Source organism: Callithrix jacchus, chromosome 3, assembly GCF_049354715.1.
Source record: "Callithrix jacchus isolate 240 chromosome 3, calJac240_pri, whole genome shotgun sequence".
NCBI classification, from domain to species: Eukaryota; Metazoa; Chordata; class Mammalia; order Primates; family Cebidae; genus Callithrix; species Callithrix jacchus.
Genome location: NC_133504.1, coordinates 86,458,619 through 86,481,491, shown reverse-complemented (window position 1 = coordinate 86,481,491; position 22,873 = coordinate 86,458,619).

Genomic DNA, 22,873 nt, shown 5'->3' with positions numbered 1-22,873 from the left:
GAAATTTGCAAACCCTCTAAATACTTCCTTTGCCATCAGTGCACCTCTCTGAGCCTGTCCTTCTTAGAGTTCAGCTCTGATAATAATGCTTCCTAGATTCCCTGAAAAGCTTTCAGGGGTTTCTCTATTGCCTATGGAATAAAGTCTCAGACACTGGGTTACCTTTATCCCTTCAACAATTCAGCGACAATATACATTTCCAATGTTATCTTCCACTATAAGCTCCAATTATCCTATTTCTACACACCATTCCCGTTTTTATCATGTATTTTACCATCTGGGAATTTATTCCCATGATTTCTTCTACCTGATTGCCTCTTCCCATTCTCTGGCCTTTAACATTGTGACCCATTCCTTGTAAAAGCCACTTCCCAAGAAAGTTTTCCTACCCTACAGCCAGAAGGCAATTTCCCTTTTCTCTCTTCTATTATTTCATAAATTATGAAATAATTTTATTTCAGAGTAGCTGAAGCTACTCTGTTAGTTAAATGTATCTAGATAGGTTATTAATCAGGTGAGGGCATATTATGCTGTAGTAACAAAAAACTCCACCAAATCTTAATGGCTTAGCTGTGCTCCATGTTGCAGTTCAACTTTCAAGGCTGCTTTTGACACCTCTATCTCAAGAAATGCTTTCGCAGTTGTCACAGCAGGAGGAGCTACATGGGAATCACACACAAGCTCTTAAGTGCTTCTTTCTGCCTGGAATTGATACATATCACTTCACTCATATTTCATTGGCCAAAGCAACCTATCTTTAAGCTGACAGAAAAATGTAAAACCTTTGAATGTGCAAAAAAGAGAGAAGGAACCAGAAATATTGGTGAGGACTATTAATTTTTTCCTTCCTAATCTGTATCCTTTTTTTTTCTTTAGTCATATTATTTCATTGGCTATGACTTCCAATAAAATATTGACTAAGAGTGATAAAAGATAAGCAAGAACCTCCTTTTCTGTCTTGTTCCTGATCTTAGAGGGAAAGCAATTACTTCTTTTTTAAGCATTGAATATGATGTTAACTGTGGACTTTTGCAGATTCTCTAAAAAAACCAAAAAGTTGAGGAAGCGCCCATCTAATCCTAGTTTGCTGAGAATTTTAATCATAAATGGTGGTTGAATTTTGTCAAAAGCTTTTTAATTTTTATTACATTTAGGGATATGATCATATGATTTTAATATATTCTGTTGGTGGGATGGATTACAGTAGCAGATTTTTGAATGTTGAACCAGCCTTGCATACTTAGAATAAATTCCACATGATCATGATATATAATTCTTTTTGTACATTGTTTGATTCAATTTTTAAATATTTTATTGAGGATTCTTGCATCTGTGTTCATGAGAGATATGGATCTATAGTTGTCTGTCTTGTAATGTCTTTGTCTAGTTTCGGTATTTGGATAATGCTGACCTTTTACAATTAGTAGGAAGTGTTCCCTCTGCTTTTATTTTCAGGAAGAGATTATAGGGAATCTGTTACCATTTCTTCCTTAAATATTTGATAGAATTTACCAGTAAAACCATCGGAATCTTGTGCTTTCTGTTTTGGAAGGCTAATTATTGATTCAATTTAAAAGATAAATATAGGCCTATTTAGATGATTTGTTTCTTTGTGTGTGAGTTTTCATAGATTGTGTCTTTCAAGGAATTGGTCTATTTCACCTAGGTTATCAAATTTGTGGGCCTATAATTATTCATAATATTCCTTTATTATCCTTTCAATGTGTATGGGATCGATAATGAATGTTCTCACTTTCATTTCTGATATTAGTAATTTGTGTGTCTTCTCTCTTTTTTCTTGGTTAATTGGGCTGGAGGTTTATCAATTTCATTGCTTCTTTCAAAGAACTAGCTTTTATTTTCATTTACTTTCTCTCTTATTTTTCTTTGTAAAATTTCTTTGATTTCTATTCTCATTTTTATTTCTTCTGCTTACCTTGGATTTAAGTTGTTCTGATTTTTCCAGCTTCCTAAGATAGCTTAGATTATTGATTTTACATGTTTTTGTTTTTCTATTCAGGCTATTAATTTCTATCATAATATATGTGACTACTATCATAGACTGTATATTTCTGAAGTTAGCATTTGTGCTTTATTCTTCACTGTATTTTTCTAGGTCAAAGAGAAGCATCCATAAATTAGTGTTCTCCAAATCTCAGTCATTCCCATTCCATCTTCACATTTTTGCCATAGTCTTGTGCCATTTATGATAATACTTAACTAATACTCAAAAAGGTATCACTTTAAAAAATTAAACCAACATTTTTAGAAAGGGATTTTAAATTCAGCTATAAATGGAAATCAGGATCTCTTCCCATACAGGAATCTTGAAAAATATATATTAAACTATATAAACTATTTAGTGAAAATATAAAATGAAAATATTACTTGGCTACTATCTGAAGTCATTTTAAATACCAGAGTTTTCTTCGTGGTACACTTTTGGAAATCAGTGAAACAAATATAAATGAAAGAGGATGCAAACATATGCCAAAGTTCTCCACTAGAGGTTTTAAATATTTTGCTTTATTTTCTTGGGGTTGAATATAGCAACTTAGGGTAAGCACTAACAGAACAGTTACCTTAATGTGAAGGGAAGGAATATTAGATTTGTAGTAAGAAGTCATTAATTTAAATGCCCTAGCTTTCTACCTCCTTGCTGCATAAGACAGAAAGTCCAACAGAATCATCGTTGGTAGAATCAATCATATTCGCTTGATTGTACTGTCAGATGTAAATGAGATAAATTACAATTATGTTTTAAAATTTTTTAGTTTTATGGGAATAGGGTTATGATTCTGCACAGTTATGCTTGTATATATAATGCAGTATTGAAGGTGTATCATAGTTTTTTTTTAAGCAATATTTGCGCAACTTTTTTTCTGAAATGAGTACTTGACCAGGGGCATAGGTAGAGTTATTAAATATCAAAAAAGAAGATTCATATTAGAGATCTTTTTAATAAAAATTAATGGATAAAAAATTTAGGGTAAAGACTGTTACCTGGGAATATATTTATTTTTATGATTTCCTTAAATATGAAAAAACAATTCTTTTCTTTGTGGGTGTTCATAGTAGAGAATGGTTGGAAGTTCTATCTGCTATTTTGATAAGTTAAACCAACATAGTCTCACTCATCTCTTTTTCTATTTTTGAAGTGTTCATATTTTGCTCCATTTTTATTACCAGAATTTTCTAAAGAGTTACTTCAGAATTGTATACCAACAACATGATGAACCATTGCTTGGTACCACATAAGCAAAAAGCCCTAACTGTTTAAGTGCTTTATCCCTTAACTGAAGGATTGGCGTCTGAGCCACTATACTAAGTAGTTGGAGTAAGAGGTAAGGTAAATTAGCAAATATTTCATGAGCCAAATGTGAGTACCTCAAAAGATAAAAATTTATTTTAGTTAAAGTTCCCTGAAACATTTTTCTAAGGATCAAGTTTTTAAAAAACGGTACATTCAGGAAATTATTTAGTACAGAAACATTGTAAGATTTTGTTATCGTTGATAGAATCAAGTCGCTCTTTGGGTTGGATGTCAGTCATTGTAGTTTTTGAGGACACAGAAATGTCTGCATTCTGAAGTGTAAATTAAGGAGTAAACAAATAGATTTATTTTATACATGGCTTAGTGTAATAGTATATAATCTAGACATGGATAATAGATGCGACTCAGTCAACATGGATAATCAAAGTTCTGAAAACTACACTTTCAATGAACATACATCCTTTGAGCAAGACTAATAATGAGGAATGAAAGCCAGCTCCTGTGATATTTATGCAACTGCTAAATTCTCACTGAAGTCAATGGGAGTTTGCTTACGTGAGGGCTGCAAGCTTTAGCCTCCAGAGATTAAAGGGGAAAAAAATCCTTAAACTCTTTCAACATTAATATTGCCTGTAAGGAATCCAGCCATGACCTAAGCCTTGGAGCTTTCTGAACCTAGCAAGTAGAAGGGTAAACAGTAAACACCAGTTATTTTAAGCACGATCTAATCAGAGTTCAATGAGAAGCAATATTATATTTGATCTCTAAGGTATTAATACTTGTATATCACTATTAGACATTTTTATGTAGCCCATTATCCAAACAATGGCTTAAGTCTGAGGTATTTAATAAATCAAGTTTTCATGGTGGTGAGACTGAGTGGGAGTGGGGATGAGGCCTTTTTTCTTCATTTTTTTTTTCCTCAGGTGCAATTCTGTGTTAATATAAGAGAAGTGTGGCCTTCCTTCTCATAGCACTAAAAGTGAGATAATCCCTGTGTAAGAAATCAGTAAGTACGGTCTGCTTAATCTAGTCCCAGTGTGAAACTGTTGACATTTGTTCTTTTTTCTATCATTATGTGACTGGGCCTGTTTTGTGCTGGATTAGGCACAAATCTCCTATGCAGCACATTTGGCATGTTACTAGTAGTTTAACTTCATTAATAATGTATGAAGAAAATGTAATCCACGACAAGGAAGGAAAGAAAAGTATTTTTTTTTTTTTTTTTTTGCTTCTCCCAAATCCTTTGGAATAAGTAATTATTCAGCATTTTATGTTTGATGTTATATTTTACAATTGAACTTTCATGGCAATATTTAAAAAAGAAACTGGCAAATGCTTGCAAAAAACACACCTTTTAAAATTTTAAATGCGATTTACTGATGGCCAGAACTTGTTAAACATAGTAGGAAATTAAATATTTATTCAGCTTATTTCATTTTCAGGGTCATAAATGCTCTTTCGGAGTCATTCCCAATAACAAGAATTTCTACCAGGAAAGCTATTAACAGACATCAAAATAGAGGAGTGCTAAATTAAGATGAGATTGTAAAAGCAAATAAGAACATAGGCAGACTCACATAGGAGTGCAGATGATCATTTCTGATTGAAATGTTTATAGCTAAATGAGTTTGGCTGAATTAAACACAAATGTGCCAAAAGATAAGCCCTAGCTGCTGCTTCTTTTTTATGTTTTTTAAGCTGCTTTACAGATGAAAATGGAACTATATTCAGAACAATGTTTTCCATTTTTCCAAACTATTGATATTTGTGGCAAGTCACAAAATGGCCTAAGGAAGCTAAGCTTACCCCAAGCAGTGGTCACTTACAAGTACTTTTGTACTCTGTACTCCTGTCACATTTGGACGATCAGAGCAACAGCTGGGGAGACTTTTTCAACAAAGATGAGTGTCAGATAATCCTGATGAGATTCCACATCCAACATCTTTTGTAATTATGTCACATTCAGCTGTAATGGAATAATTCAAGCTGAAAGAACAAGCTTTGATCCTTTCTTAAACCTTTCCCTGTGGACTGGCTATCTAAAAGATTTAAAGATATTTCTGTTACAAGATCTAGTGTTTCCTCAGAGAAGTCATGCTTCTGAAGCATCGTGATCTACAAGAACAATATCAAGTTTGCCAAACACATTTCTGAAAGCATCATGTTTTGGGGGGAGGGGGTGTATTTAATGAAGATATCAATAATACGCTATGCTTCAATTTTCTTCTAGCTGATCAGGATTCATTTTCTTATTCTGTCATCCAAATAGGCAGATAGAAAAGTGATTGAAATACATTATGGAGATGTGTCATTGCACATTTAAAGCATCTGTTTGCAAATTCATCTTTTTTTAATGTCTGTGCTTATTAAGTTGTGTTTTAATAGAAACTGACTTAGTGAAATACTAGATATGTTGCAGAAATTAAAAATTAAAGTCATCAAAATACTAGCAAGTTCCAAGTTTCTCATTTATAGGGAAATTTTTATGCAAAATATTTCTATTTTACTTTTATTAAGTTTTAGATTAAACTAATGAAATGGATAGACTTTCAAATTTGAACTTAACACAAGATTTTTGCATTATCAAGATTAGTTATGTTAAAAATCATTTTTTCTTATTTATAGTAATTCTATTTCTGTAAGTAATCATTGTAATTCTTTGTGTTTCACCCTTACACTATTGTTTTTTCTTCATTTCTTTTTCCTTTCTAATCCCAATTATTATTTTTTTCTTGAGACTAAATTTGTCACAGCAGGAAAGAATGTAATGAGAAAGAAAACATAAACCTGATTTTAATTTTGGCTTGAAGAAAATTATTACTAAAATTACAACCAGTGTTAGAAAATAAACATTCTTCAAATTTAATTTTTAAAAGTGAATTTGTATGACTTTTAAAGCATGAAGGTTTAGCTGCTGCTTGGTTTATTGAGCAAAGAAAAGATAATCAGTGTGTGAACACTCCCAAAATAAAATAGCTTGATTTGGTAGAAATGAAAAGAGGCAAGTCTTTAGGGCAAAATGGTACAAATATTAAAATTATTTTTGCCCAAACTAGTAAAGTATACATGTGATAAAGGTCATCTGGAAGATCATCTTTCCCACAGAACATTTTCTCTATGCCTCCATTAGGGATAGCAAGTGATCCCAGTGCTAAATAGAACATGCTCTCATCTCTGTTTATGTCTTTAGTTTACACTTTAATAGTGTTTTCTATTAAAATTATGTATTTATAAATGAAACATACTTACAGGTTTTGTTTTATTACACTTAGGTCTTCAACTGCATGTCTGATTTAATCTTAATATTCTCAGCTCTAAAGTAGGTATCATTATTTCTATTTTTTGGACGAGAAAACTGAGGTTCAGAGTGGTTAAAGGATGTCCACAGGTATGAGACAATGCTGGGACTGAAAACTAGAGCTTCTGCTTGAAAGTTTATTACTCTTTCTGCTGTACTAAGGTTTCTTTTTCTGATTTGGTTAATGGTGGGAGAGGAAATAGTCACAGACTCACTCAAAACTAATTTTTCCCTATATATTATCAATTTTACTTGTAATTTGATAATTTTTAAAAATTGAAACTTCCTTTTAAGAATATATTTTCCCTCTGTTAGAGGGCATTGGCTGAAGAGGATAAAAATTGTACTCTGACTGTGACTCACCAAAAATATTGAAGAGAACAGAATGGACATTTCCGTGCTTGCCTTTAGGCCCAAAGTTTAGGTTGTAACTCTGTGGATATATGTTCAAAGGGTTTGAATATTCAATTGAATACAACTCAAATTTCTCCTACTTTGCTAGGTTTGATTATTTCTGATAAAAGAACAGCTTGGTTTTTAAACAAGCGAGAAATTTAGGATATTGAAAAACCTGACCACTACATTGTCCACCAGAAGAGACGTTCCTCACTGCTGAATATAACAAAGGCCAGTATGCATTTCCTCAACAAATAAAAAGTCTGGTGGGCTGACCAATATTAGATTTTTACCTGGTATCCACTTCATTGTATATAACTTTACCATCTTTTTTCTTTTATTTAAAATAGACATTTTGTTATGCCTATCATTTACATACTAGAATTGAAAACACAGGTCACACCCTTAACAAATTTATCAAGTGAGCTCTTGCTGGAAATTCTAGGTCTCCAACATTACTTAATTCTTTGGAGAAAAAAAATTCAATACATAACACATATTATGTGTTTTAGAATTTTATAAGAAAATAAGAAATGTATGAATTAAACTTATTTCCTTATTTGCAGTATTTACCTAGTATTTTCTTGAATTTTTTCTGATTCAGTATTTTAAAAGGTGTTTTGGGAAAAAAGTCCTCTGCATTTTACACCTTTTAAAAAATTATTGGCTAAAAAATTAGAATCTTCTGTTGATCAGATTTTAATGCTTTGTGTGAGGCAAAAACACCTACTTTCTTCATTTTAGTCACTGTATAAATCCAGGGAAGCACTCTAGAGACGCAGTTGTGGTTTTGAGGACAATTTCAACATAGCTAATGGTACTGCATGAGTTTTACTTTTTAAATGCGGCTCCAGAAAAATCACTGTCTTATATTGCAACAACTTTTCATTTAAGGAAGCATCTATTTAAAGATGCATTTTATTTACAAGAAACAGAATCATTTATATGGTTTATTTGTTGTGAGGACTGTCTAGAAAAATAAATCTCTCTCTGTGTACACATGTACACACATACGTGTGTGTTTATACATGACACATACTTTTGTGTTATATACACACACACAGTATTTTTATGTTATTTTAAGGGGTATGTTAAAATGTGTTTTATTATTTTCAAGTACAACAAAAGTAGAACAAATAGTATTATAATTCTCTGTGAGCTTATCATTTAACCTCAGTAATTATCATGATATATTGTTTCATGTATATTTCTCACATTACTGAATTATTTTGAAGCAACTCAGTATAATATTATTTCATCTGTAAATATTCCATATATATCTCTAAAAGTAAGAATTCTTCCTTAAATATGTAAAACAATCTACTGACACACCTGGGCTTATTAATATAGCTCTTCAGATGTCACCAAATTTAAAAGACAGGCTTTTCACATGTATGGAGCAGTCATTATATTTGTGGTTACTTATATAATTTTTCATTTCAATCCACAAGAGCTAATAAAGTTAACTTCCTTTCTCAAACATTTTTGGTTACTTATATATTTTTTCATTTCAATCCACAAGAGCTAATAATTTCCTTTCTCAAACTCACAAAGTATAAAACAGTGGTTAGGAGTAGAGGTTTGAAAAACTGGAAGTCAGGTGGTGGTCTTGCCATTTATTAGCTACATGACTTGGGACACATTAATAAGGCTCAATTTCCTCATCACTAAAAATGTGAACAGCATTACTTAGATTATATCACTATGAATGCCATATGATTTATATATGGAAAGTGCTTAGCTTGGTGCCTGCTATGTAGGATGTTCTTTGTAAATGTGAACTATTTTTTGAAAACTTGGAATTTGAACCCAGGTCTGACTGATCCCAAAGCCTGTGACCTTTCCACAGTGCCATGCTCAACTAGCATGGTGACAACACTGGCAGCACCCCAGCCTGGACAGTCTTTAAAGAGCATTTAATATGTACTTATTAAGAGTCCACTCCTTGATAGCCCCAAACTTTCCATCATCATTGGCAAGCTAGTGACTGGAATTCTTTAGTTGTGGCAATCACTAGTCACAGAAAACAGCTGAGCCTAAACAGGTGGCTCTGAAGGTGAGCAGAGCCAGCATGGGCATGCAGAAAAACTGAGCTGAACACCCTGTGAGCAGGGGCGTCTGATGGGAGGCAATGAGACATGAGAAATGTCCCCTCAACTCCTCATAAAGAACAACTTGCCAGCAGCCAGAATTCTGCATTCATCTTAATCATCTTAATCTTTTAAAGGAGAATTGTTATTCTGAGCCAGGTTTTAGATGCCACAAGAATGAAGCCAGTCTTTGTGTTTGATTTGTGCTCATGATTACAGCTCTTGTGTCTTCCAACTTCATTTTTTTGTGTTAAGAAATATTTCAGTCTAGATTTTGCTCAAAGCAGAACACACACATCAAGTTTTGAGAGTAGTGATTGGATGCCAAAATGTTGTGGATTAAAAAATAGAGCAAGAATGCAGCATTTTCACAAAGCTAGAAAATTTAGCAGATTGGGCCAAAGACTGTATAAGCACCTAATATGAATCAGGAACTGAGGGCCATACAAAACACTACTTGTCCTGGGCCCCCAGTTCTCACTGTGGTAAGGAGTAATAGCTGAAGCAGGAGACTTCTGTCACATCTATGTTATTATTAATGGTTAATTCTTCTATACTTTAAATTTGTCCATGATTACATAAGCCTGTCCTCTGTGTGCTTCAGAAGTAAGTGATGAAAGTTAATTATTTCTTTTATTAATTCAACAAACATTTACTGATATCCTACTGTATGCCATATACTTTTTAAGTTACCGGTGCCATGGCAATGAACAAAACAGACAAAAAAAAAATGTCTCTCCGCTCATGGAAAACATGGGGACACAGAAAATAAATGAAAAAAATATAAAGCATTTTAGCAAAATATGCTAAGCAGAAAGATAAGCAGGACAGGGGAGTTGGAAGGGTCAAGAATAGTTTTGAAATGTTAGATAAGGCCGACAGAAAAGGTGTTCCTGAGAAGGTGACTTAGGAATAACGACCGGAAGGAAGTGAGGGGACAACCATGCAGGTGTCTGAGTATGAATGTTTCCGGACAAAAGTGACAGCAGCTGTAAAGACCCAAAAGCAGACTATGAGGGGCACACTGGAAGAATGGCAAGGAGGCTCCTGTGACCGAGTGAGGGTAGAAGAAAGCAAGACAAGGGAAGGAATGTGTGTATGCATTGTGACCTTGGTGGCCACAGAGAGGATGCTGGCATTAGGCTGACTTGTGAAGCTATTGTAGGGGTCTGAGCAGAGCAGAGGTGTCATATTACTGAGGCTGTACTGGTATCACTCCTGTTGCTGTGCATAGAACAGGGGGATAATTTGAACAAGGGGCCTGTTATGTAGTAAGGCAAAATAAGTGTAAATTGCTATTGCTAATTTTACAATTACTATGGTCTTTACCTAATGCTCAACTGTGCTTGTTGAATGAATGCAAGAAGATTCATGAAACATGACATGGTCACTCATTTTACTAAAATGACTACATAAAAATGAGTAACTTTGCTACACATGTCTTCTTTTATTTTGAAGTGACAATCTATAGAGAGTTGGCTCAAGATGAAAAATTCCTTGTGGTTGTGGTTCATCTCTTGAGAAACTTTAGGATTAAATTTTTATTTTGGATGCTTAAGTGTGTCAACTTTAAATTAGCTATAAGTAGTATTTTTTAAAAAAACAACATAAATTGTGGCTAGGGAGATCAGAGTACAGAATACCTTTAGAATATTAAATAAATCTATTTATTGCCCAAAACATATTTCTTGGCAAGTAAAACAACATGTAAATGTACCTATGCTAGTTATTCACAATGAATAGTACAGCTTCAAGTTAAAATATTAGAATGTAGTTTTCTCTATTGTTTTGCTCTATAGAAATACTTTTGCAGTATGTCCTAGTGGAAAAAGTTAAAAATATTTCTTATAGTGTGCCTTATTTTTAAAAATTCTGGATTGGATAATGACAATATGCCTTGAATATGTAGTATATTCTAAACAAATTATTATTGTCATTAAAATTTAAAGTGTAACAACAAAAAATAAAGGTAATATTTTGTGGAGACAATTTAATGAATCAACTTTTCTGTACATTTTAATTTAAATTTATCATACTTTTAAATTTCCCTCTGTTTCTTTCTCTCTTTTTTTTTTGAGACAAAGTCTCAATCTGTCACCTTTCTTTTCAACATGAACAGACTTGCAAATGTGCTGGAATTCACATTTCAATAGAAATATATACTGTGTATCTTTATACTTATCTATCAGACCATTTATTTTCTTGTAACAAATGCTATTTTAAGACAGGTGGCTATCAGTCACTGAAAATAATAGTTTTCTAGGAGACTATTTCCTGTAGATCTTGACTCCATTATCCATTGTTTGGCATTTTATGCTGTCTGAAATTCAAGAGTTTCACTGAGACGACTTGTCAACTTTTCCTCACTGAGGTTTCCCACACCCACTTAACTGTCAGTTGCTTTTGAGTAGAGCCCAGATTTAATGAACTTCAATTTCTTAGATTTCACTTAAAAATAGATATTGAGAGAATATAGATGTTGAAAGAACCAGAACTGGAAAACTATAAATTTAACACTTAAACATACACTATTTGAGAGTATCTTCTAGTCTTCATTCTTACAATACAGTTTCTTAATCCTAAAATGGGTATTTTCTCCTTAATAAGCCAAAAAATGCTTTGCACATATAAAACCATTTATAGTCACAGATGAAAGAATTACCTTCTTTTTTATTTTAGTTTACTTTAGGTTCTGGGGTACATGTGCAGGTCATGCAGGGTTGTTGCATAGTTGCATACTATATCCGGCATTTCTCTCCAGGTTATCCCTCCCCATCCTTCCCATTCCCCGCTGTTCCTCCCCTAGCACCCCCCAACTGCAGCCAGTATGTGCTGCTTCTCTCCCTGAGTCCACATGTTCTCATTGTTCAACACCCACCTATGAGTGAGAACATGCAGTGTTTGGTTTTCTGTTCTTGTGTCAGTTTGCTCAAAATGATGATTTCCAGCTTCATCCAAGTCCCTACAAAGGACATGAACGCATCATTTTTTATGGCTGCATAGTATTCCATGGTGTATATGTGCCACATTTTCTTTGTCCAGTCCAACATTGATGGGCATTTGGGTTGGTTCCAGGACTTTGCTATTATAAACAGGGCTACAATGAACATAGATGTGCATGTGTCTTTATAGTAGAACAATTTATAGTTCTTTGGGTATATATCCAGCAATGGGATTGCTAGGTCAAATAGAATTTCTATTTCTAGGTCCTTGAGGAATTGCCATACTGTCTTCCACAATGGTTGAACTAATTTATACTCCCACCAACTGTGTAACCTATTTCTCCACATCCTCTCCAGCATCTGTTGCCTCCAGATTTTTGAATGATCACCATTCTAACTGGCGAGAGATGGTATCTCAATGTGGTTTTGATTTGCATTTCTCTAATGACCAGTGACGATGAGCATTTTTTCAAATGTTTTTTGGCCTCATATATGTCTTCTGTTTATATCCTTTGCCCACTTTTGAATGGGGTTGTTTGATTTTTTTCTGTATATCTGTTTTAGTTTTTGTAGATTCTGGATATTAGCCCTTTATCAGATGGGTAGACTGCAAAAATTTTTTCCCATTCTGTTGATTGGTGGTTTGCTCTAATGATGGTTTCTTTTGCTGTACAGAAGCTCTGGAGTTTAATTAGATCCCATTTGTATATTTTGGCTTTTGTTGCCATTGCTTTTGGTGTTCTAGTCATGAAGTCCTTGCCTATGCCTATGTCCTGAATGGGTTTGCCTACGTTTTCTTCCAGTGTTTTCATGGTGTTAGGTTTTATGTTTAAATCTTTAATCCATCTGGAGTTAATTTTAGTGTAAGGTGACAGGAAGGGGTCCAGTTTCTGCTTTCTGCACATTGCTAGCAAGTTTTCCCAACACCATATGTTAAACAGGGAGTCCTTTACCCATCGCTTATTTTTGTCAGGTTTATCAAAGATCAGAGGGTTATAGAAGTGTGGTGTTGCTTCTGAGGCCTCTGTTCTGTTCCATTGGTCTATGTCTCTGTTTTGGTACCAGTACCATGCTGTTTTGATTACTGTAGCCTTGTAGTATAGTTTGAAGTCCAGCAGTGTGATGCCTCCAGCTTGGTTCATTTTGCTTAGTATTGTCTTGGCTATGCAGGCTCTCTTGTGGTTCCATATGAAGTTTAAAGTGTTTTTTTTTTCTAGTTCTGTGAAGAAGGTCATGGGTAGCTTGATGGGGATTGTGTTGAATCCATAAATTACTTTAGGCAGTGTTTCCATTTCCACAATATTGATTCTTCCTAACCATGAGCATGGAATATTTCTCCATCTGTTTGTGTCCTCTCTTATTTTGCTGGGCAGTGCTTTGTAGTGCTCCTTGAAGAGGTCCTTTACGTCCTTTGTTAGTTGTATTCCTAGGTATTTTGTTCTCTTTGTAGCAATTGTGAATGGGAGCTCACTCTTGATTTGGCTCTCTGTTTGTCTGTTATTGGTATATGGGAATACTTGTGATTTCTGCACGTTGATTTTTGTGTTCTGCGACTTTGCTAAGTTACTTCTCGGTTTTAGAAGATTTTGGGGTGAGATGATGGGGTCTTCTAAATATACAATCACGGTTGTCTGCAAATAGAGACAATTTGACTTTCTCCTCTTCCTATCTCTTTTTCTTGCCTGATTGCTCTGGCTAAAACTTCCAATACCATATTGAATAGGAGTGGTGAGAGAGGGCATCCTTGCCTAGTGCCTGTTTTCAAAGGGAATTCTTCGAGTTTTTTCCCATTCAGTATGATATTGGCTGTAGGTTTGTCCTAAATAGGTTTTATCATTTTATGATACATTCTGTTAATACCTAGTTTATTGAGTTTTTAGCATGAAGGGCTGTTGAATTTTGTTGAAGGCCTTCACTGAATCTATTGAGACAATCGTGGTTTTTGTCTTTGGTTCCATTTATGTGATGGATTACATTTATGGACTTGTGTGTGTTGAACCAGTGTTTCATCCCTGGGCTGAAGCCTACTTGATCATGATGAATAAGCTTTTTGATGTGCAATTGCATTCGGTTTGCTGGTATTTTATTGAAGAATTTTGTGTCAAAGCTCGTCATAAATATTGGCCTGAGTGTTCTTTTTCAGATGAGTCTCTGCCTGGTTTTGGTATCAGATGATGTTGCTCTCATAAAATGTGTTAGGGAGGATTCCCTCTTTTTGTATTGTTTGATATAGTTTCAGAAGGGATGGAACCAGCTCCTCTTTGTATGTCTGGTAGAATTTGGCTGTGAACCCGTCTGGACCTGGACTTTTTTTGATTGGTAGGCTATTGATTGCTGCCTCAACTTCAGCCCTTGTTATTGGTCTATTCATAGTTTCAACTTCCCAACTTCCTCCTGGTTTAGTCTTGGTAGAGTACAAGTGTCCAGGAATTTATCCATTTCTTCCTGGTTTGCTGGTTTACTTGCATAGAGCTGTTTGTAGTAATCTCTGATGGTAGTTTGTATTTCTGTGGGATCAGTGGTGATATCCCCTTTATCATTTGTTATTGCATCTATTTGATTCTTCTCTCTTTTCTTTTTTATTTGTCTGGCTATTATTTCTCTTTACTTGCAACAATTTAAAGAGAGCAAATAATAGATAAAATCTATTTAAAAAGTGTTGGGATGAAGGAGGGAAAGTGTAATCTTAAAGATCTGTGCCAATAGATTCAATTAAACATAGCAAATTTTTGGAAGAAATTTACATTATAGAATTTCATGCTGGGTCTTGGCAGAAACTTGAAACATAGTAAGGATTAGCCCAGTGTCATCAGGGCTGCTTGAATTCTGGCGTGCATAGGAATTTCCTGAATTAGTTACCAAAAAATGTAGCTCCTTGGTCTACCACCATGGAGTCTGATTTAGTTGGTCTCTGGTAGGGTTAATGCAAAAATCATGTTTGAGAAGCCTTCCAGATGATTTGAAACAGGTGGTCCTATGACCACACTCTCATGTTCTCTTGTCTCAACTGGTGCCTTGATGCTGGTACTCATTCATATTTTGTCTGTGGAGCTGTAATTTAAAATTTGTCTGCTTTTTATGGTACCAATTATGAATCAGTGCCCCTTATTCTTGGCAGATATTTTTACTTTTTATTTTTTCAGATGATAAAAAGCTGTAATCCATAATCTCCCAAAATGCTGCCTTTCTTTGTCTCAGAAACTCATGACATCTTGCTCTTGATTGTTTCTTCTCATTTTAGAGAATAATGTGTCTCCCACTTTTTTCTAAGATGGTATTTTTGCCTATCTTCTTATATCCACAGGCTCAACGTCTGGTTCTTTCATGATATTCCAAGCTCCACAAGAACACAGACTGTGACTGTTTTCTTGATCATTGTTTCTTGAACATTGAGCACAGGGCTTGTAGACATTCAGGAAATATCTGTGATCTGAAGTCATGAGAGACAGCTTGTCTTCCTTTTCCTAAGAATCTCTTTCATTTGTTTTTTACCTCCAGTTATCCATCTTCTTCTCTTTAAACTCCAGCACCTTACTTGGTGTATGCTGTCTCTTTCCTATGGCTACTTCTTTTTAAGCTACAAACTTACATATTTCTTAAAATTAAAACTACATCTCCTAATGTTATAATCTGAATGTTTGTGTTCCCTCAAAATTCATATATTGGAGTCCTAACCCTCAAGGGGATAATATTAGGAGGTGGGGCCTTTGGGGAAGTATTAGATCATGAGAGCAGAGCCCCATGAATGGGATTAGTGCCTTGGAGAAGAGGCCCAAGGGAGCTTGGTGGCCCCTTTCACCACATGAGACACAGTACGAAGGTACTATCTGTGAAAAGTTGGAACCTTATCAGATACTGAATCTTCAGATAACTTGATCTGGGATCTGTCAGATGCTATAACTGAGAGAAATACATTCCTGTTGTTTATAAGCTACCCGGTTTATGCTGTTTTGTTATAGAAACCTCAATACGCTAAGTCACTCAGTTTTTTACACTATGCATTGTCTTTGTTCAGTAAAAATAGTTAGTGTTGTGTTACTACTGATATTGAAGAAAGGCTGAGTTATTTTCCTCCTTTCAGTAGACATTTGGGGGTCTATTCAAAGGTGTAAGGGGCAAGAGGTACCTGGGCCAGGTATAAAGTTTGTTTATCCAAATGGAGCTTTTTGATCTGTCATATTTTTCAGGTTGATCTACTCTGCCAGGGCAATATTCTACTGTATTTAAATCAGTTGCATTGGAATTGGTACACCTGCTAGTGTCTGTTTTTAAAGAACATTGATGAATTGCTGTAAGGGAGAAAATATAATTTTCATCATTAACTAGAAATTATAATTCAAAGTAGCAATAAGATCTGTAAGATATCTACAATCAATGTAATAAAGAACACAATTATTTTATGTGGAAAAATTTAAAACTGTACTAAAGGAAATAAATAATCTTTAGGATTGGAGAGACATTTCATGCTTCTGGCTGGAATGACTTAATATTGTGAAAATAACATACTTCTTGAATTACTCTATAAATTCAAAATAATTTCAATCAAAATATCAGTTATGTACTGGGAAGAATAAGTGTTCACAAATCATCACTTTAAATTTAAGAACAGTAAAAAGTATATATGGATGAATCTTGCTTGCTCTATCAAATATTAAGAAATTAGCCCAAGAATAGACAAATTGATCAACAAAATGGAATAAAAAGTGCAAAGGCAGATTTGTGTGTATGTGTAAATATACTTAATTTACAATAAATATGACACTGCAAATCAAGGGGGGAAAGAGAATTATTAGGAAAATGTTGTTGGGAAAACTGGTTTACCATATGCAGAAAAATAAACTGGATTGCTACCTAGCAGCATTCAAAAGTAGACTCTAGATGTGACAGGTAAAAAAGCATACAGTTAACAGAAGAAAGAGTAGAAGACTGTCTTTGTTCCTAGAGAATGATTTCTTAAAAACAACTTTCAAGGAACAAACAATAAGGAAAAGGTTGGTGAATTTGTTTATATCTAAACTAATGATTTCTGACTAATGAATACAAAATGTTAAGAGCTAACAAAATGGGAGCATCTATAGGTTTTAGAAACTAATATCTAAAAAAGGAAAATATGTGAAATACGTAAGAAATACTTGTAAGTTAACAAGGAAAAGACAGCAATTTCTGTAGAAAAATAAAGCATATGAGAAAGCAATGTACAAATATTAAGAAACATAAAATAATGCACTTTTTTTTGCAAGAAAACACACAATACAAAATATTAAAGGCATTAGAACGCCTATGGAGGGGAATTTTAATATTTAAAAATAGTTATATCCCATACTAGATTTTGGATATTAAAGATAGAAATGCATTTAATTCCTCCATGTTCAACTATGCTAAGCAATAATGTTTGAGGAAAAAAACCACATCCTAATTGCCATAAAGTAGATTATAATAGAAATCAGTAGGAGGCTGTGGCATCTGTCTAGGTATGCGCTGCTGAATACCTGGAGTTGGGTGGTGGCAAGGGAATGGAGTGGTGGGTCAGCAGGCTTCTGTATTGGCAAGGATGTTTAAGGAATGAAATAAGTAAATAAACATGAATTTTAAAGCCAAAGGAAGGTCCAAATTCCAATAGTACTGGTTAGAATCATTTGAACTAATTCTTCCACTAAAAATGCTGAATAAACTTTTAAAAAATTCTTAAAACATAAACAACTTGTCAATACATAAAGCCATTTTAGATCAAAATGTATAATTCTTTTATCCCACTGTGACCCCAAGTCTACTAATCCTACCCACATTTCAGTGTCCCTCACCTACATGATATCCTCATTTTCTTCTTTAATTACTTAAATTGCATGGACAGTTAATATAAATCATTTTCTTGCATATTTCCTTGATTCCTTTGTCCATCGTGGGTTTTACTGTAGTTGGCTTGGTTCAAGTGTAATTAAATCCAAGTTTCTCCACCTGTACTCGTACAGCTGAGCATGGCTGATGCAAAACATAAAACATACAACCACATTGAATGGCATCATTTTAAATTTAACACTATCAAGCAAACACATTTTCTGTCCCTAGTCCATTCATGAATTCAGGTACCCACTCACCTGGATGACTATTTCACAATAGTCATTTCTTTCTTTTCAAAATTTCAGTACCTCTTTCCTCATTCTCAATCTTAGCTGATTGACTTTTTAAAAAATATGAGACATTTAGAGCAATCAAGAAAGAACTTCCCAACACCATGTTTGATCATCAGCATTACATTCCTTTACTATTCCTTCCCACCTTAATGAAACACATGCTTTTATCAAAAGCCAATCCCTCTATTTGTGCAGTAGATGCAATCCCTTCTCACTTTTCCAAGACATTGCTCTGGCAATTCTTCCCACTGCCTCTTATGACATCAGTTTTTCACTTCATGAATTATTCTCCATTAGCATACAAATCTGCTGTTATTTCTCCCATATGAAACAATAACAAGAAGCTTTTCTTGAACCAGTTCTCCTGCCATCCAGCAACATTTTTGTCCCGTTTGCAAGAAAGCTCCTTGAAGGAGTTGTCTATACTTCTTGTTTTCAATTCCATTCCTCCCATTCTCTCTTAACCCATTCTAATCAGGCTTTTACTGCCCTCCCCTAGGTGTCCTATGGCCTCCACTTTGCCAAAAGCTAGTTTTTAGCCCTCATTTTAGTCTTGACCCATCAGTAACATTTACTTCTGATTACTGATTGTTCAATTCTTTTTAGCATATGTCTTCTAGGACATCACATACTCCTTTTCCCTCCTACTTTTCTGGTCTTGTTCTCCTCTGTCTTCTTCACTGGTTCTTTCTTTTTTCGATTACATTTTAGAGTTGGAAAGTGTCCTGGAGCTCTATCTGTCATTTTGTTTTCTCTTTTATCTTTATACTCACTATCTCAGTGATCCTGTTCTCATCTGATTTTGAGGCCTTGAATACCATCTGTATGTTTATGACTCCCAGATTTATATCTTCCCCTCAATCTATTTCCAATTGGCTACTTGATATTTTTACTTTGACATCTAATCGATTTTTTTTAAGCTCAACATATTCCAAACAGAACTTCTGAAACTTTCCACACTGTCAAACAAACAAACAAAAGTCATAACAATACTACTTTGGTTGAGGACAATGTATCTTTCAGTTGCCCAGGCAATAAGCCTTTGTCTAATCTTTGTCTGCTCTCTGACCATTATAAGCTACATCCCATACTTTATTAATTTTGTTGGAAATTCAGCTTCCAACTATGTAAAGCTCCCGTTGATCTGCTGCAGGGATAGTTGCGGGCCCCAGTGCAATGCAGATGTGGGGCTCCTGATAGGGAAGGGATGTCAATGATTTCTTCTTACGGGTCCTTGTTCTAATCGACAGTGAACAGATGATTCTCCATAGATTGTCACCCCCTCTCTCAGGTGTGCTTGATACTTGAATTTGGAGTGGTAAGAGGCTCCTGTCAACTTGCCCATGAAAGGATCTGTATTGCTGCCAGCCTAGAGTAGAGAGTCACTGCCTTGACCAGCCCTAAGATATCATGTGGTGTGCACCCAACACTGACCTCCCTGTGCTTGCATCCAGGACCTCTTGGGGCTGAAAGGTAAACAACAGAATGTGAGTCTTTCCTTGCCAAAGGTGAGGGTGTTAGTGGTCAAAGGGCTGGTGTAGGGAGGAGGAGGCTGGGCAGGGCCTAGGTGGTCAAGAACCTATCTTAAATTTGTGGAAATGTGGAGAGATGGTAGAAGGAGGCTATCCATGAATGGAGTTCCAACCACCTCTGCATGCTCCCTTTGTCCCATCAAACTTCACTTAAAAATGTAAATTCAAATGATTACATGAATGGATAACAGCCAAGTTATTTAACTTCTCTAAGCCTGTTTTCCTTAGATCATCATTTCAATATGGTGGCTGCAGAGTATTAAATTGCAAATTCAGGGCTTTTTTGAGCATTGAGTCTTGTGTGACTGTATTGGTTGTACTCCCAGGATGCCAGCCCTGATCTGGTGATATTGTTATTGCTTAACCAAAAATAAGTCTCCATTTAATGATTGCCTTTTGCCTTTCTTATTGATACTTCTGGCTCCTCTTTCTTCTGATTGCCCAATTGACATATGTTCTAGGCTGTCAAATTTTACCCAGAGCCTCCAGGATTTGTGATGACTTTGAAGAAGATTTGGACTCTGATCTTCAGAACCCAGTTAGTTATGAGTTGATGGATGGTCTTTTTGAATTTTTTTTCATGGAACACTTAAAAACGTGAATTTTGAAGATAATCAGGTTTGAATTTAAGTTCTGTATCTGCTCTTACTTGATGGGTAAACTTGGGCAAGTTATTTACTTTCTAAGCCTTGTTTTTCTTAGATCATTCATTTAGAAGACTGTGTGGTTAAGAATGTATGCTATAGACAGTCTTTAACTTCTCTGTGCCTCAGTTTCTTCCTCTGAAAATGGGAATGATAATACTTCCTACCCTATAGTATTGTATCGAAGAATCAGTGAGTTAGTACATGGTAAAGTACTTAGAAAATGCTCAGAAGAGTCTGGCACCATTGCAAGGGTTTAGTAAATGCTATTACTATTCATTCATTCACTGAAAAAATGTTTATGTATCAGTTATACTGTTTCATGCATACTGCTTCTCATCTAATGAGTAATATTATAGATAAATATCTACAAATAAAGTGAGACTTGTTAAATGTTTAGCACCATGACTGTCACTTTGTATAATCTTAACAAATGTTAGCTATTACAATTATAATCAATAATGATAATTATTAAGTTGTTAGCCAGAAGAAAGATATCTTGTTTACAGCTGTTTGATGTTAATGAGAGGTGATAACTCATCAGAGGACTGAAAGCTGCATAGTAGAAAACATATTCAAAGAGCATCCTACTTCTATTCCTTGAGGGCATTCTATTTTTTCACTCTGAGTGAGCAGCATAGAGCTCAGATGACAACTTGGTCTCCCTGCACCATTTGATCAAGATAAAATTGAATTTCATCCCCTATCTCATAACCTGCATATACCATTAGATCTCCCAAAGTTCTTCTAAAGTCCCCCCCCAAGGATTTATGCTTTCCTAATCCTCTTTTCTTGTGAGCTGTCTTTGGCCAGCAATATGTCTAATAAGGAAAGAAACCACAAATCTAGGTCCTCCAAAAGAATACCCTCACAGTGAAAAGCATAGAATTTAGTGAGTATTTTGCAAGAGGGCAGACTTGTTGATTACATGGCACATGGTAGAACAATTATTAAACTCCATGTTAGCGATTCTTGTTCTTCCAAACCCCTCTGTTAATCTGCTGTCATTTCAGGCGTTTTTCCTTCTTTATTGAGCATCTCCTTCCTTTCAAGATTGCCTCTTCTCCACTTCAAGGATCCCCCAATTTTCCTGGAAAATAATTGGGTGTTTTCTGGCTTATACTCCCAAACTTATATTTAGACATTTATCAAAGTGCTCAACTCAACCATGGCCTACTAGTAATATGATTCATTCTTCAGAGAAAATTCAATGGTGAAATATTTCCTTATTATGTTTGCTTTATATGTTTGGCAATACGTATTCCTTCATTTATGTGTTTATTTGAAAAGTATTTGTTGAATGCAATTTTTGGTTCAGACATTAGGCTTTTAGTAATACAATGGGAGTCCCTGACCTCATGGGTATTTAATTAAAAAGTTAAAACATAGATATACATATCTACATCATATACTGACATTGCTTTAGTGTTATAGCATACATTTGAAAATAGCCTTGTCAGAACTAAACTTTGATTTTCAGCTAGTTTGTACTCACTTTCTGGTCCTCCCACTTAGATCCAGGAACAGAGTAAGGACTGGCAGTATGTGCAGTGGGGAGGAGTGGTGGGAAGGTGAGTCTCCACACGACATCCGGGACCTAGCACCTTTATTTTTATGATAAACCCATACAAATAACAATAAGAGAAAAAGTTATTGAGGTGCTGAGTGAATGAAGAGGGTGAGTCATGGTTACCAAGAATAATGAGTTGTTGATGAGGTACAGAAATAATTAGTAACACATTTAAAATTGCTGACACTTCCTAACTACTTTCAGCTGGTTCTTTGGTGTGCACTGTAGGAAACAATAATTGAAACTCATTTCATATTAAGTAGGGTCCTAAATGTTCTTCTGCTTGGTCTGATTTTTTCTTCTTTCCTTCAAACTCCTTTGATAGATAAATAGAGGAAAGAGAAGGAGACAACTTTCCCAAGGTAGATTATTCCCTGATGCAGAAAAGAGAGACAAGAAGAATCATAATTTTCAATGACATAAGTTTGTATATAATGAATATCAAACTTTTGTTTAAAAATGATAAAGTAAGTCATGCTTATAAGGCTTATGGCTTGGTGTTCTCCCAGCAAGAAAAGCAGATCCAAAGGTTGAGATAATCTAAAGGATCTACTAGATTGATCTTAAAATGAAAAGCTATATAATGCTAAAGAACAGTGTTAGAAAATCGTCTAGAGAAAAAGTAGTTTTTCTCTTTTTCTCTAAATAAAAAGCTACTTCCCACATATATTCTCTTGATTATGCTCCAAATTCTAAATACTAAATACAATTTAATAAATATATAAACAATAAGAGTTGAAATGGAAGACTAGCAACCAATAATTTATCATGGCCCTTTTACATGATCTCACAGAGTGTGAACCCAGATAGATTATTTCTGCTAATCTATGGTACTACCTTAATGAGCTAAGAGGAGATAGACAGATTCAGTAAGTTAGGCCTTCAAATAAAAAATTTTAAAGTTTTCTTTTTTTTAGTTTATTGGAAGACAAAATATTGGTTCCTCCTGAATAGATTCAGTGGTTAGATAAATTTTAGCGCTCAAAAGACCAA